This window comes from Gossypium hirsutum, chromosome A08, assembly GCF_007990345.1.
Source record: "Gossypium hirsutum isolate 1008001.06 chromosome A08, Gossypium_hirsutum_v2.1, whole genome shotgun sequence".
Classification (NCBI taxonomy): domain Eukaryota; kingdom Viridiplantae; phylum Streptophyta; class Magnoliopsida; order Malvales; family Malvaceae; genus Gossypium; species Gossypium hirsutum.
In genome coordinates, this window is record NC_053431.1 from 96585157 (window position 1) to 96601403 (window position 16247).

The 16247-nt window shown below is 37.3% G+C and overlaps 2 non-coding genes across 2 annotated transcripts; both read right to left on the reverse strand.

Annotated features, from left to right (window-relative positions):
* Window positions 1-293: 293 nt before the first annotated feature.
* Window positions 294-399, reverse strand: LOC121205144 (small nucleolar RNA R71). Its single transcript, XR_005900229.1, has one exon. It is a non-coding gene; the product is annotated as a small nucleolar RNA R71 (small nucleolar RNA).
* A 10485-nt stretch (window positions 400-10884) lies between these two features.
* Window positions 10885-10991, reverse strand: LOC121205915 (small nucleolar RNA R71). Its single transcript, XR_005900988.1, has one exon. It is a non-coding gene; the product is annotated as a small nucleolar RNA R71 (small nucleolar RNA).
* Between the last annotated feature and the right edge of the window lie 5256 nt (window positions 10992-16247).

Sequence of the window (16247 nt, forward strand, 5' to 3'; positions counted from 1 at the left end):
ACAACAATTTGAGTTGAAGCCAGTTATGTTCCAAATGCTTTAGACAGTGGGCCATTTCAGTGGAAGGCTGACTTAATATCCTCACCTTCACTTAAGACTGTTTATGGAGGTGAGTGATTTTTTCAAGCTAGCCGGAGTACCCGAAGATACACTACGATTAAAGTTGTTCCCATATTCGCTAAAGGACAGAGCCCGAGCCCATTTGAACTCATTGCCACTAGATTCCATTACTACATGGTAAGAGTTAGAAGGAAGATTCCTTATGAAGTATTTCCCACCTAGCAAGGATGCTAAGTAGCAGAATGAAATTACTACCTTCCAACAAATGGATGAAGAGTCATTGTATGAGGCATGGGAAAGGTACAAAGAATTACTATTGAAGTGCCCTCGTCACGGAATCCTGCATTGCATCCAACTTGAGACATTCTATAATGGTCTCAATGCTCACATGAGAATGGTAGTAGGCGCTTTTGTTAATGGATCACTCCTTTCTAAGTCTTATAATGAGGCTTATAAAATAATTGAAAGAATTGCAAACAATAATTATCAATGGCCAACCAATCGAGTAATGTCAGGAAGACAAGTTACTAGAGTTCATGAAGTGGATGCTCTCATTTCAGTAGCATCTCAGGTATCTTTGATTTCCTTAATACTTAAAAAAATTACTACTAATGGGTTTAATAATTTTGCAGCTTAGCCACTGAATCAATACGAAAATATAGTTTGTGTTTATTGTGGGGAAGGGCACTCATTCGAAGAATATCCATCAAACCCAGAATTCGTATACTGCGTGGGTAACCAAAACCAAAACCGAGAAAGACATGGACTGCAATCCAATTATTATAACCCATCTTGGAGAAACCACCCTACTTTTTCTTAGAGTAACCAATGAGCTGGGCCCAGTAACATTTATGCACAACCTAGATCGGCCCAACCATCTGTATTTACCTAACAAGTTAAGAAACAACCTCAAGTTGAACCATCCAATGGCTTGGAAAACCTGTTAAAGGCATACATAGTAAAAAATAATGCCTTAATCCAAATCCAAGCAACCACATTAAAAAACTTGGAGAATCAAGTGGGTCAACCCGCTAACTAACTTAAAAACTGACCACAAGGTGTTTTGCTTAGTGATATGAAGAATCCAAGAAATTCGGGGAAAGAGTATTGTAAAGAATAAAAACTAAGGAGCGAAAAGACATTTTAACCCAACACGGCTGAAATTGAGGAGGAGCCGACTGATGCTCAAGATGCAGTGGAAATTCAACCAAGTGCTGAAATTCCAACTTCACCAAAGCCAGAATTTGCAAAGCCCAAGAAGAAGATGAATAAACCAGTTCCAATGAAGAATCCTACACCACCCTACCATCAAAGGATTCAAAAGTAGAAGCAAGAAGTCCAGTTCAAGAAGTTCTTAGACGTACTCAAGCAACTTCGTATTAATATTCCATTGGTAGAAGCACTTGAGTAGATGTCAAACTACGTCAAATTCAAGAAGGATGTTGTAACACCCCTAACCCGTATCCATCGTTAGAATAGGGTTATGAGGCATTACCGGATAACACATCTCATTAACATACATTTATGCAATCATAATTAAAATCCATTCATGTAACAACCCGATTTTGGGCCTAGTCAGAATAGTGGTTTCAAAACCACTAACCCGAGGTCAGATAAATTATTTTTGTATTATTTTATGTTTTGTAGCATGTTTATATGAGTGCATGAAAATTTTGGTGAAATAATTTTAGCGATTGCATACTTAATTGCAGAAAAGGACTAAATCGCATAAGGGACAAAAGTTTTATTTCATTAGCTAAAGGTGTCAAATAGCTAGAGAACCAAAATTAAGGGTCTTTAAAGAGAAAATAGGCCTTTATTAATGGCATGGCTGGCCATAGGGACAAAGAAAATCAAAAAGTCAAAATTAGGTGAAATTTGGTGACCTATTTTGACTAGTAATAAGATTAAAATAAAACAAAAGACTTCATCTTTTTCATCCCTTCTTTCACCACCAAAAATTTCAGCCATTTTAGGGGTTTTGGACTTCAAAATTTCAGCCACTCTTTACCCTTATAAGTAAGTGATTTTGATGGCCTTTCTTGATAATTTTTGTACTTTTGGGACCCTTTTAGCATAATCTAGCTAATGAATGGACTATTTTGCAAAATGGTTGAAAGTATAGGGTTTTTCCATGAGATTATTCATGTTTTTTTCTAAATTTTTATGGAAGAAAATGAATCTTGGGTGTTAAACAAACAACTTTTGTGAAGTAGTTTTCATGAAAACCCTAACTAAGGACCATTTTGCATAAGTTATAAATTATGTGGTAAATGTGTGAAATAATGGGAATTTTGGACTACTTATAGTATAAAAATAATTTGGCTAGGCTTGGTTAGTGTGAAAATTTGATAAAAATCAATTTACGAGCCTAGGGGTAAAATAGGAATTTTGTGAAAGTCTAGGGGCAAAATGGTCATTTTGCCAAAATATGAATTATGAAATGTATTGATTAATATGACGATTAAATCAGTGAACTTTTATTATTTTAGATCAAGAAATACAAAATCCGGGCCTAGACTGGGGGAAGGCTAAGCTAGTAGACTAAAACGAATTAGTCGTCCACTTTTTGTATACAAGGTAAGTTGTACATAAGTAAGGCAACTTTATCGTTATTATTTGTTGAATGATTAATTTTACGTAATATGGTTGCAATTTCTTATGAATAATGCATGATCAAATTTAATGTAGTAGAGTCCTAATTGAACCTAGGAATAGATTGGATATCCATGCCATGACATTTGGGTGATATGTGTGCTAGTGTAAGACCATGTCTGGGACATGGCATCGGCCACAATATGAGAGCCAGTGTAAGACCATATTTGGAACATGGCATCGGCAATGTTGTGAGAGCCAATGTAAGACCATGTCTAGGACATGGCATCGGCATTGATACGTGTGCTAGTGTAAGACTATATCTGGGACATGGCATCGACATTGAGACGAGAGCTAGTGTAAAACCATGTCTGGGACATGGCATCTGCCTCGACATGTGAGCTAGTGTAAGACCGTGTTAGGACATGGCATCGGCAATTCACCCTCTTGTGTAAAGCTTGTCAGATATCCTTTAGTATTCCAAATGGTTTCACGTGTTTTTTTAAAAGCTTATGACAATGATATGGAATGATATAATATGTTGTAAGTGGTACAGGTTCTTATTTGAAACTCATGAGATATGAGTCTAGTTATGTTGCCTTGATGGCAAGAATGACATGAGTAAGTTCTAGCCATGAAAATGATTTTGGGACGATATTGTAATCTTTGGCTTATACTTGTGATATATAAGTATGTGGTGATATTTACCTTTGTTCACTCAAGAATGTTGTGTTGATTTGTAATATGCATGGTTGATGTTGTTACTTATTTATATGCAACTTACTAAGCTTCATGCTTACTCCTTCTCTTTTCCATCTTCTTATAGTGTTGTCAAGCTAGTATTGGGGATCAAGGGACGTCAGAGGCATCGATCCCACTATCACCTGAAGCTTTTGGTATAGCTAGTTTAAATGTTTTGAGTGTGGCATCTATAGGGACTTGATCTTTTGTTTAGTGTCATGTTAGTATAGCTACAAGTGTTGGCTCATATGGATGTGATACTCATTTTGTATATGCCATTAATGTATGCTAATATTGATTTTTATTAAATGCATTTGATGAAGATTCTCATGGTTGTGGCTGTTTGGTTATGTGTATTTATGCTTGGATTGGTTATGCTTGATGTTGTGTAGGTTGGTGCAAGTAACGGTGGCAAAAATGTAACACCCCTTACCCGTACCCAAGGTCGGGACAGGGTACGAGGCATCATCGGACATACATACAATTGTTCAAACAAAACTAGGCTATAATTTTTATTTCAATTCAAAAGTCATTCAAACATAAGCGAAACATCTCGTATATGGACCTACGAGTCCAAAACATACATTGGAAACAGATCGGGACCAAACCGAAAACTTTAGAAAAACTTGAGAAATTTTCTTAAATGTAGAGTCAAATGCTCGTGTGAAAAGGGGACACGCCTGTATGCTATTGACACGCCCATGTCCTCAGGCCGTGTAACTCTCTGACTATGACGTCAGCACCAAAATAAGGTCACGGCCGTGTCACACGCCCGTGTGGCCAAATAAAATTAAATGATTTTTCATCAAAATGGTGTAGACTTCACACGGCCAGAATACATGCCCATGTGCTTAGGCCATGTCTCTCACACGGTTAAGACACACGCCCGTGTGTTTACTACCGGGCGTTCTGACTTATAAAATTAAGGTGCAGGGTACACACAGTCGGATCACATACCTATGGGGTAGACCGTGTGTCTACCTATGTGGACAATTTCAAGGCTATTTTCCAAGCCTTTCTGCCACCCTTTAAATACTTACTCATTTATACATGTTCTCAGCATACAAAAAATCACATTTGAACTACTCCAATATCTAAATCCATGATTAAATTACATCCCTAATGCCTCCATGCACTATCTCAATTTTTTTACGTGCATTTCCTAATCTTTTCATACCAATTCATAACCTCTAGGTTTTTATATCCTTCTTTCCAACTTACAAATTTATAACATTGTTGTAGCCATACTCATTGATCATGGACCATTCACCAAATAAATATGCCATACCTTACATCCATCATTCACAAGCAACCACGTCAACATGAACACATTGCATACATACATGATTAATAAGGGTTACAACCTAATTGTAAAATATGAGCCATATCTCATGGTGATATACAAAATAATTCATCAACCATCATGAGCCATTACACTTGGCTAATTTAAATGACACATATAACCAAAAGATAAGTTACCCTATACATGTCATTATATCAAAATGAATAGTTCTTTTATACCCAAAACGAGATTGTCGATAGTGTGATCAAACTCCCATTGTCCTCCAACCTTTACGAGTCCAAAAAGCTCTATAAGATAGGGAAAAGTAAAAAAGGGTAAGCATTGCATGCTTACTCGACCGAGTTGGCTCCATACCACAATACATATGGTTGAGAATCGAAAAAAGCAAGATTGGTAAATTTGACTTCTCATACCATTGCGGGAGGTGAAGTAAAGGGAGAGGCAGCCCTCGCCCCCTACCCCCGATAGGGGGCGAGTATACGCGTATGTGTACGCGCTTACACGCGCATAATATACATATTCAAATTCATATTTCTCATGTCATTTAAAAATATTTTATCTAGTGAATCCTTGAAATCCCGATGGATATTTCATCACTTAGTACGCTTTATGTGTACTGTTTTATTAACCGTCAATTCATATCCAGTAGTACCCTATCTGGTATGCTCTCGAGCGACATCTCTTACAGCAAAAATATCATTCCAGGCTAAATCCTAGTTGTTCCATGTACTCTAAGGGCTTTTTCGGATTACCAGTCCAGGCTAAATCCTTTACATGACAAAGAATACCCTATAGAGTCTAATCTAGATTACCAGTCCAGGCTAAATCCAGTCAACTAGGATTACCAGTCTAGGCTAAATCCTAATTGAAACGTATGCTCAATAGACTCGTTTCAGGATTACCCGTCTGGGCTAAATCCTTTCCATAATGAGATCAACGGATTACCTGTCTGGGCTAAATCCTTTCTGCAACACATGCAAGATCCCATTTCTCGTGAGAAGTGACCTATTCTCGTGAGAAGTGACCTATCCATTGTAAATCCATATTCAAATGGATTCTAACCCATTTTTCAATCAATTTTGGAATTATGGGCATTTTCATACAATTAATTATTTCTGCATTTAACATTCAATTTGACACAACAATTGAAGTCAACATGCATAAACATCCAATTAGGTTACACGAACTTACCTGAATGATGTATCAAGTTTTGATTCCGACTATTCCAAAACTTTTTGTTTTCCATGATCTACTTTCGGAGTTGGTCTTTCCGAGTCTATATAAACGAATTAAATTATTAATTCATCACATTCTTCAATTTCAGCCTAGAAACTTGCTCTATGGAAAAATTACCTATTTACCCCTAACTTTGCACATTTTTATATTTTAGTCCCTAGGCTCGTATAATGAAATACATGCATTCCTTTGATTTTCCAAGCCTAGTCGAATTATATTCTAGCTTATAACAACCCACATTTTCCTTTATTTCACTTTTCTACTACCCACTTTTACATCTTTTGCAACTTGGTCCTTTTTAGGTGTTTTCATGGAAAACCACTTGACAGATCATACATCAAAGTTTAATATTCCTCCATTAAACACCTAAATACAAACATGTCACACATGGGCAAGTTTTTGAACATGAAACCTAGCTTAAAATAAGGGTAGAAATGGCTAGAACATGCTTCAAAGATTTAAAAAATACAAAGAACATAAAAAACGGGGCTAGGGAGCACTTATAATCAAGCTTGAAATGTCGAAAATCCTAGCTATGGAGCCCCTTGAATTTTTGGCACACCATGTAGAAGATGGACAACATTTTTGCTTGATTTTTTCCTTTTTATTTTTTAATTAAGCAAATGACCAAAATGCCTTTAAGGTCTTTTTTAAAAATTTTACCCATGTATGCCTATTTTTGTCCAAATTTTTAGAACTAAGTCAAATTATTATTTGAGGACCTCTAATTTATAATGCAACTCAATTTCATGCTAAAATCTTCTAGAACTCAATTTTTACATATTTTACAATTTGGTCCCTAATGTCAAATTGAGCATCTTAGGCATGGAATTTCTCTATGAAATTTTTACTCAAGCATACATTCCCATCCTAGATCTCATAATAATCATGAAATAATTATTTCTATTTTGGATATGTGGTCTCGAAACCACTATTTTGACTAGGCTCTAAATCGAGATGTTACAAAAAAGGCTTGGCAGATAGCCTTGTTTTTGTCCACACAGGTGTGTGTCTAGACCGTGTGTGACACATGGCTTGCCCCCATGGGCGTGTGGTAAGGCCGCGTTTCCCCTGCACCTAAAGTTGGCAAAACAGAATGCCCAGTAGTAACCACACAGTGGAGACACGGCTGTGTGTCCCAACCATGTAGAGGACACGGCCTAGTACACAGGCGTGTACCATGGCCTTGTGCTCTTAAAGGGTTGCTGACGTCAGAAAAAGAATGTCAAGGTTTTTGCACTTGGGCTGAGACACGAGCATGTCCTGGCCGTGTGGGGGACACAGGTCATGGACACGGGCATGTGCCAAGGCGTGTGAAAACCCATGTAGGTTTAAATTGAGAAATAAATTTGCATAAGCTATGGACACGGGCGTGTCTCAATATGCCCAGGCCGTGTGAACCACACAAGCCTTCAACATGGCCATGTTAAGAAGTCATACGGATGTGTTTCCTTTCCACACAGGTGTATGCCCCTGTCTACGTGAAATTTTGCAAAGTTTTTTAAAGTGCACAGATCAGTCCTGAATCAATTCCAAAGTGTGTTCGGGGCCTTTTATGCCCATAGTAGGGACATTAAGGTATTGTGAAAAGTTTTAAATTGGAGCGAAATTTCATAACTAGAAAATTGTATGTTTGCATGTGTTGAGATAGGTAACACCTCGTACTCTGTTCTGGCGTCGGATAAGAGTAAGGGGTGTTACAATTCATCTCGATCATATTGTCCCTTCTAAGGTCCTACGAGACATTAAAACATGCTTAAAAGTGGTTCGGGACTAAACGGATAACATATGCAAACTTTCAGAAACTCAAAAAATTTTCTTTAATTTTAGGGTCACACGTCCGTGTGAATAGGCTGTGTGACCAGACACGCCCGTGTCACAAGCCATGTGAAAATTGAGCATACATACTGACTTATAGCACACGGCCAGAGACACGCTCGTGTGCCATGGCCGTGGAAAAATTAGGAAGGTTACTAACTTGGATCACACGGTCGGCCATATGCCCATGTGCCAGCCTGTGTGTCTCACACGACCCGTAGACACACCCGCGTGTCTAGGCCGTGTAAAAAATGTAAGGTATACCGCCTTAATTCGAAAGGGTACCTCAGAGGATACATGGCCGTGTAGCAAGACCGTGTGTCACACACGGCTTAGACGCACGCCCGTGTCTCCGCTCTTGTGGACAAAAATAGGTCATTTACAAAGCCAATTTTCCACCCTTTTCTCATGCACACCTAACCATCAAAATGGTATCATTTCAACACATCTATAGGCAGCCAAAACATGCCAATTCACCCACATATCATGTCATCTATTCACAACCATTACAATTACTCAATTCCACAACCAAAACAAACCATTTCAATATGCCAAAATCATCAAACTTGCATAACTTCTAGATGCACTTTTTCATCAACTTATCACCTATTTCATGCTTCAAAATATACCATTTTATCACCTTAAAGTCAAGCCAAAACATATCTTCATTCTAGCATTAGCTTACCATATAACCACTAGTTACATAAACAAACTTATAAGCATCATATAAGGCATTACATACATTACATGTATCACAAAATAAACACATAATTCAAACTAACTTAAATGGCCAAATACATGTCAACATTTATAAGACAAATCTCATGGATAATATTATAACCCAAAATTTACCAAAATGATACTAGCCTATACATGTTATATACCATATATACGAAGCTTCAAAAGTACCAACAAAATTATCGATAGCGTGATGACGTTTCCTGATGATCCCCAAGTCCGAGTTAGCTTTGATACTCTATAAAACACAGACTAATAACACACAGTAAGCTTCATAGCTTAGTAAGTTCATACTAAATTGATAAACCATAATCTATACATATTTCTATCCCATGCTTAGCACACTTTATGGATGATTTTTCCTTAAAATTAGTGAATTTGATGCTCCTAATGCCTTAATTTCATGTTTATACTTAAGTGAGCATAGGAGAGTGAAAGGAACGAGAAACGGGCCCAAAACGGAGAAAATTGGCCAACGTATGAAATCAACACAGCCTAGACCTCCTCACACGGGTAAACCACACGGTCGTGTCAAGTTGGCAGAATCGAAGCACGACTCACATGGGTAGACCACACGCCCGTGCCTATTTAACAGGCTTGACCATGGCCTAAAGTAATTGTACACGAGCGTGTCACACGGGTGTGTCCTTATCGAGCCCAAGTTCAGTCCAATTCGGAAAAGGCCAATTTTGAGGGTTTTTCAGGCATTCCAAAGCCTATAAATACACCCTAAAGGAGGAGGAAAGACACACAAGGAAGGAAGCAGGGAACTGCTTAAGGAGAGCTAATTGATCAATCTCAGAAGCCGGATTCATCATCAAGACTGAAGATCTCCCCTCAATTTCCCTTCAGGAGTTTTGGGTTTTTCTTTATGTTTTGTATTCATTATTCTTCTGAGATGTTTACCTTTTTAGTTATGAACTAAAACCCCTAAATACCTAAGGGGAATGAAACCTAAGAGAGATCTTGTTATTATTATCTGAATTGTATGATAAATATTTGACTTGTTCTTAATTATGTGTTCTTAATTCTTGTTTTGATATTCCAAGATATTGATTCAAGTTAAGCTCTTATTCAGAGGAGGAATAGACCCTGTCTAAGAGTACATTTGTCATAATTAAGCGGAGTTGGTTGCGCGCCTAGATATAGGGTGACAAGATTTTGCCGGATTAGGGTGAAACCTAATAAGTGGATCCGTAAATCGAGTTAAAGCAAACCTAGGGAGTTAATTAGAAAGAGATTTCAATTATTCAACCTAGGGTTAGACGTTGTCAGTCTCGAGAGAGATAATAATATAACTTAGGGATTTCCACGGATCAAGTCAAATGAATAAATCGTCCGATTCAGAGTTAAATAACAAGTGAAGTCTAGGTGGATTTTTCCTTAGGTATTGTCTCAATCAATCGAGTTTTCCAAAAGTAATTCCCTAATTCTATTTTCTGTGAATTCTTAGTTTAGTTAATTAGCTAGTTAAAACAAACCCCATTATTCTTAGGCTATATAATAAAAAGATAGTCATTACTAATACTTTTAGTTCCTTTGGGTTCGACAATCCCGTCTTGCTAAAGCTATATTACTGTTCGATAGGTACACTTGCCTTCATCGTGATAATAGTTAGTTTCAAGAATGATTCGTTATAAATATTTAAAACCTGTCACGAATATCACGTATCAAGTTTTTTGCGCCGTTTTCAGGGAACTAAGATATTAGGAACACTCGATTTTTATTACTTTAGCCATTACTTTTACTGCAATTTAAATTTTATTCTAATTTTTATTACTAATTCTTCTTTTTCCCTTTTTCTAGCAGGTTTTATAGTTTATGACTAGAAGAAACCCGTTAGGACCATTATTTTTTGACAGTGAAATCGATCGCACAGTTCGCAGAAACCAAGAGAAATAAGGCGAAGCTTAAGATACACAGAGAACGAGCAAGAGGACGATATTCAAACCCCAATCGAGGAGATGGCTGAAAACTAAGAAAATCCGCTACCTCCTGCAATTGTTGTTCATCAAAATCCTGCTCCGCGCACTATGTATGATTATGCTAAACCTAATTTAATAGGAACTGAGTGAAGTATAGTTAGACCTGCTATTGCTGCAAATAATTTTGAACTGAAACCTAACACAATTCAAATGATACAACAATTTGTTTAGTTTGATGGTTTGCAGGACAAGGATCCCAACGCTCACTTGGCAAATTTCCTAGAATTTTGCGATACATTTAAAATCAATGGCGTTTCTGATGATGCCATACGTCTTCAGTTGTTTCCCTTTTCATTAAGGAATAAGGCTAAACAATGGTTGAACTCGTTACCATGAGGGTCAATCACTACTTGGGAACAAATAACCAAAAAAGTTTTATTAAAATATTTTCCACCGGCTAAAACAGCCAAATTACGTAATGATATCTCTTCTTTTGTGTAGATGGATTTAGAAACACTCTACGATGCATGGGAGAGATACAAGGACCTTTTGAGAAGGTGCCCTCACCATGGGTTACCGCTTTGGCTACAGGTTCAAACGTTTCATAATGGCCTGAATCCTTCGACTCGGTAGATGATTGATACAGCCGCTGGAGGAACTATCAATAATAAAACACCTGAGGCGGCTTACGAATTTATTGAGGAGATGTCACTGAATAACTATCAGTGGCAAGTTATGAGAACAAAGCCGACGAAAGCAGCCGGTGTTTTCAACCTCGACGTGGTTACGATGCTATCTAACCAAGTAGATCTCTTAAATAAAAAGATTGACGGTTTGTGTGGTTCTACTCAGGTACATCCAGTGATGAGGTGCGATTCGAATAGAGGAGGAGCATGCACAGAGTATCAACCCTTCAACCCTAGCATCGAGGAGGAACAAGTCCAATATATGGGTAACAATAACTCTAGATCCCAAAATAACCCATATAGTAATACTTATAATACAGGTTGGAGGAACCATCCCAATTTCTTATAGGGCGGTCAAGAAAATCAAAGGCCACAACATCCTCCGGGCTTTCAACAACCATCTTACCAGCAAGAAAAGAAGCCGAACCTTGAGGAGATGCTAACCAAATTCATCTCAGTGTCAGAAACTCGTTTTTAGAATACTGAGACAGCACTCAAAAATCAACAAGCATCTATCCAAGGGCTCGAAACTCAAATTGGACAGCTTGCCAAGTTGATTTCTGAACGACCACAAGGTAGCTTGCCAAGCAATACACAATCTAACCCAAAGGACCAATTCAATGCGATTACGAGTCAAGATGAGGAAGGATTAGTCACACTTGAACCAGAACCAAGTCAAGAAACTGAGATAAGTAAAGGTAAAGGTGAGGTAGACCACAATGAGTAGAAATCGGTAAGTACAGAATACAAACCTCATGTGCCATACCCTAATGCGACAAGGAAAGACCGCTCAGATGAACAATTTGGTAAATTCCTTAAACTCTGAAAAAAATTACATATTAACTTACCATTTATTGAAGCTCTATCGTAGATTCCAAACGCAATGAAATTTTTAAAGGAGCTTTTACCAAATAAGCGAAAGTTGGACGAGGCTTCACATGTGAAGCTAAACGCAGTTTGCTTAGCTATTCTATAGAATAAACTACCCAAAAAACTAAAAGATCCAGGGAGTTTTACGATTCCTTGCTTAATTGGTAGTTTAGATGTTAATAATGCATTAGTTGATTTAGGGGCTAGTATTAACGTCATGCCTTACAAAATGTTTAAACAACTAGGTCTTGGGAAACCCAAACAGACTAGGATGAGCATTCAATTAGCAGATAAAACTATAAGATTTTCTAGGGGTATTATTGAAGATGTGCTAGTTAAAATCAATAAATTTATATTTCCCGTTCACCTCGTTGTTCTAGACATAGAGGAGGATAGCAACACCCCTTTGATTTTAGGAAGGCCCTTTTTAGCAACTGCTAGAACGATTATTGATGTTGGCACAGGTGAGCTCACACTTCGTGTGGGAACTGAAATAATCACCCTTCAAGCTCGCAATTTCGACAACATATCGAAAATTAAAGGTGATTGTCTAAACCATTCTACTAAAACTGACAATATGGTACAACATACTTTGCAGGAAATGAGTTTGAAGGAAGTACATGAGCCATTTTCAAGCAATAGTAGAGGACCTATTCGTGAAGAACAAAGGCGACAAATTGAGGAGCTAGATGAATGGCGGACACATAAACCGAGAACATACAATAAACTAAAACTACACCAGAACAAGCTTAATACCTTTCCAAATCAACTTAAGGTTGGAGATAAAGTTTTATTAGATGCCGTAGATCCTCACATTATCACTTCCAAATCGAATAAAGAAATCCCTCTTACGGTACTTAGCATTTTCCCATTTGGTACAGTCGAGGAATATCATCCCAAGTTCGACACTTTTAAGGTAAACAATACCCGCCTAAAACCTTATTTTGATGAGATTCATAGCAGGAATGAGGAGTATAAACTCCTCGAACCACCACGACCATTCAATGGAAAGGTAAGTCGAGCTTAGACTATAAATAAGCACTTCTTGGGAGGCAACCCGAGCACTAACAATATTAATTTCTTTAAATTTTAGATTTAACATCTAACATACTAACCAACTCATGGAACGCAGGCTTTCGAAAGCATACACGGCCAAGAACACGGGCGTGCTTAGGACCGTGTGGAAACAGGGCAAAGCTTTTCCCCAGCATGGGCTACGATAAATTGCCACGGCCCTGCGACATGGCCTTGGGTGAACCTGCCAAAAAAACACGGGCATGCGGCTCGCCCGTGCCTTAAAACCGTGGCCAAACCTGTCAATTTAACACGGGCGTGCACCTTCCTACACAAGCGTGGAAGAAGCTAACAGAGATCGATACAGCTATGCAACATGACCGTGTACACCAATGTGCCTAATTTTGAAAAATACGAAACGCACGGGCTGAACTTGGAGCACATGGGCGTGCCCCACGACCGTGTACCCCAATTTCTCTATAAAAACCTATTATTTATTTTATTTTATTTTATTTTTATCTCTATATTTTGAAATTATTCTTTTTTATTTTATTTTCTTTTAATACTATTTCATCCTGAGTTTTTACAATTTCTATTCTTCGGCTATTTTATTACGAGTAATTATGCTTCAGTATACCTCTTAAAGAATTCCTAATTTGCTCACAGTCAGAAAGAGCTCCAAAGCTCACTATTACTCAGGAACTTGAAACTCCACTAGGAAAGGACTTATGGACTAATGAACCTCTACCACCGCCGAAGTATCCTCCTCCACCCTCACGCCAATGATTCTCCAAAACTCCAATTCAAGGAAATTCATTCATCACTCAGGAAGTTTCACTTCTCTCCCTATCTTACTTTTATATTCTTTTCTATATATATATCTTTGTACATTGAGGGCAATGTACATCTTAAGTGTGGAGGGTATTCCTTTTTATATCAGAAAAATCCCTGAATTTTGTTTTATTCTCATGCGATTTTCTCATATCATTATTAGAATGAATTCCAATTAGTCTATAATGTTTATTGATATATCTTGAATTAAAATATAGGCATTTATGCATTGATTGTTTAAACTTTAAGACATTAGGAAATCAAGCATGATAAGTTGATTTTTGAAGAATTAATAAAAAAACTTTTAGGTTGTTCCCCCAAGTTTAGGTATTTTTTGAGAGTTGGAATTCACAAGTTTAAACATCAAAAAACCATAATTTTTGTAAGATCTTGAGCCTTCAAGAGCATCTATTAATTCATTCATGCTCACTTTCGTTATGACTGCGTCAGCATTGAATTGTTATTCTAAAACTTGCTTGATTATGCATGTCAAGACCACACCATTTGATTTGATATGTCAAAATGAGAAAGGCATTTAGGTTTAACCCACTCACTCCATAAAAGCCTACCTTCACAATTAACCCTTAGTGAACCCCTTGAGCCTAACAACCCATTCATTGATGTACCCTCAATATTAACCCATAACTCATTATTGTTGAAATCCCCTAAATTAATTTGATCCCTATTTTTCTTGAGATTTGAGTTGGAATAGTTGCTTAGCTATGTTTTATTCTATTTTGTAATTTGACTTGTTTTTAAAAAAAATTAAAATTACATGTATACATATTAGTAGTAGTGATCTTCTGAGCTAAAGAAGTTAAATTTCATATTTTGAGAAAAAGCTCTGTTGTACGCAATTGATGACTAGTCATTTTTCTAGTTAGGCAATTTTTTAATTCAATCTTGATTCTAACCCTTTCTTTCAGCTTGTGACCACACCCTTTAACCAAAGCCACGTTATAACCCTCTAAGGACCTTTTGATTGATGTTTCATCTCAATTTATAGTGGTGGAGATTTCATTTTCATGCAAGCCTATGGTGATGACTTTTCATTATTGACTATTGAGTGCTTCAGTTATTGTCCTTAAACAACCCGAGTTATTTGAGTGAATCTTTAGTAAGGATGTGAAACTCTGTGACATTTGAATCAAAGGTAATTACTTAGACGATGGGAGACACCTATGTTTTCATGATAAAATACTCAACTTGGAAAGTTTGAAACTTTGATGTTCTTTCAGTTAAATTTTCAATGTATGATTACCTATGGATTATTTTGAGATATTATCGATAGAAATTAAAAGTTGAGAAGAATTTATTTTGATTATGAGTTGAGGATTTTTCATAAGGACAAGAAAATGCTTAAGTGTGGGGGTATTTGATAATCCATAATCTATACATATTTCTATCCCATGCTTAGCACATTTTATGGATGATTTTTCCTTAAAATTGGTGAATTCGATGCTCCTAATGCCTTAATTTCATGTTTATACTTAGGTGAGCATAAGAGAGTGAAATGAGAAATGGGCCAAAAACAGAGAAAATGAGCCAACATACGAAATCAACACGGCCTGGACCTCTTCACACGGGCAAACCACACGGTCGTGTCAATTTGGTAGAATCGAAGCACGACTCACACGGGTAGACCACTCGCCCGCGCCTATTTAACAGGCTTGACCACAGCCTGAATTAATCGCACATGGGCGTGTCACACGGGTGTGTCCCTACCGAGCCCAAGTTTAGTCCAATTCAGAAAAGGTCAATTTTGAGGGTTCTTAGGCATTCCAAAGCCTATGAATACACCCTAAAGGAGGAGGAAAGACACACAAGAAAGGAAGCACGTAACTGCTCAAGGAAAGCCGATTGATCCATCTCAGAAGCCGGATTCATCATCAAGCCTGAAGCTCTCCCCTCAATTTCCTCTCAGGAGTTTTGGGTTTTTCTCTATGTTTTGTATTCATTATTCTTCTAAGATGTTTACCTTTTTAGTTATGAACTAAAACCCCTAAATACTTAAGGGGAATGAAACCTAAGACAGATATTGTTATTATTATCTGAATTGTATGATAAATATTTGACTTGTTCTTAATTATGTGTTCTCAATTCTTGTTTTGATATTCCAGGATATTGATTCAAGTTAAGCTCTTATTCAGAGGAGGAATAGACCCTGTCTAAGAGTACATTTGTCATAATTAAGTGGAGTTAGTTGCGCGCCTAGAGATAGGGTGACAAGATTTTGCCAGATTAGGGTGAAACCTAATAAGGAGATCCGTAGATCGAGTTAATACAACCCTAAGGAGTTAATTAGAAAGACATTTCAATTATTCAACCTAGGGTTAGACGTTGTTAGTCTCGAGAGAGATAATAATATAACTTAGGGATTTCCACGGTTCAAGTCAAATGAATAAATCGTCCGATTCAGAGTCAAATAAC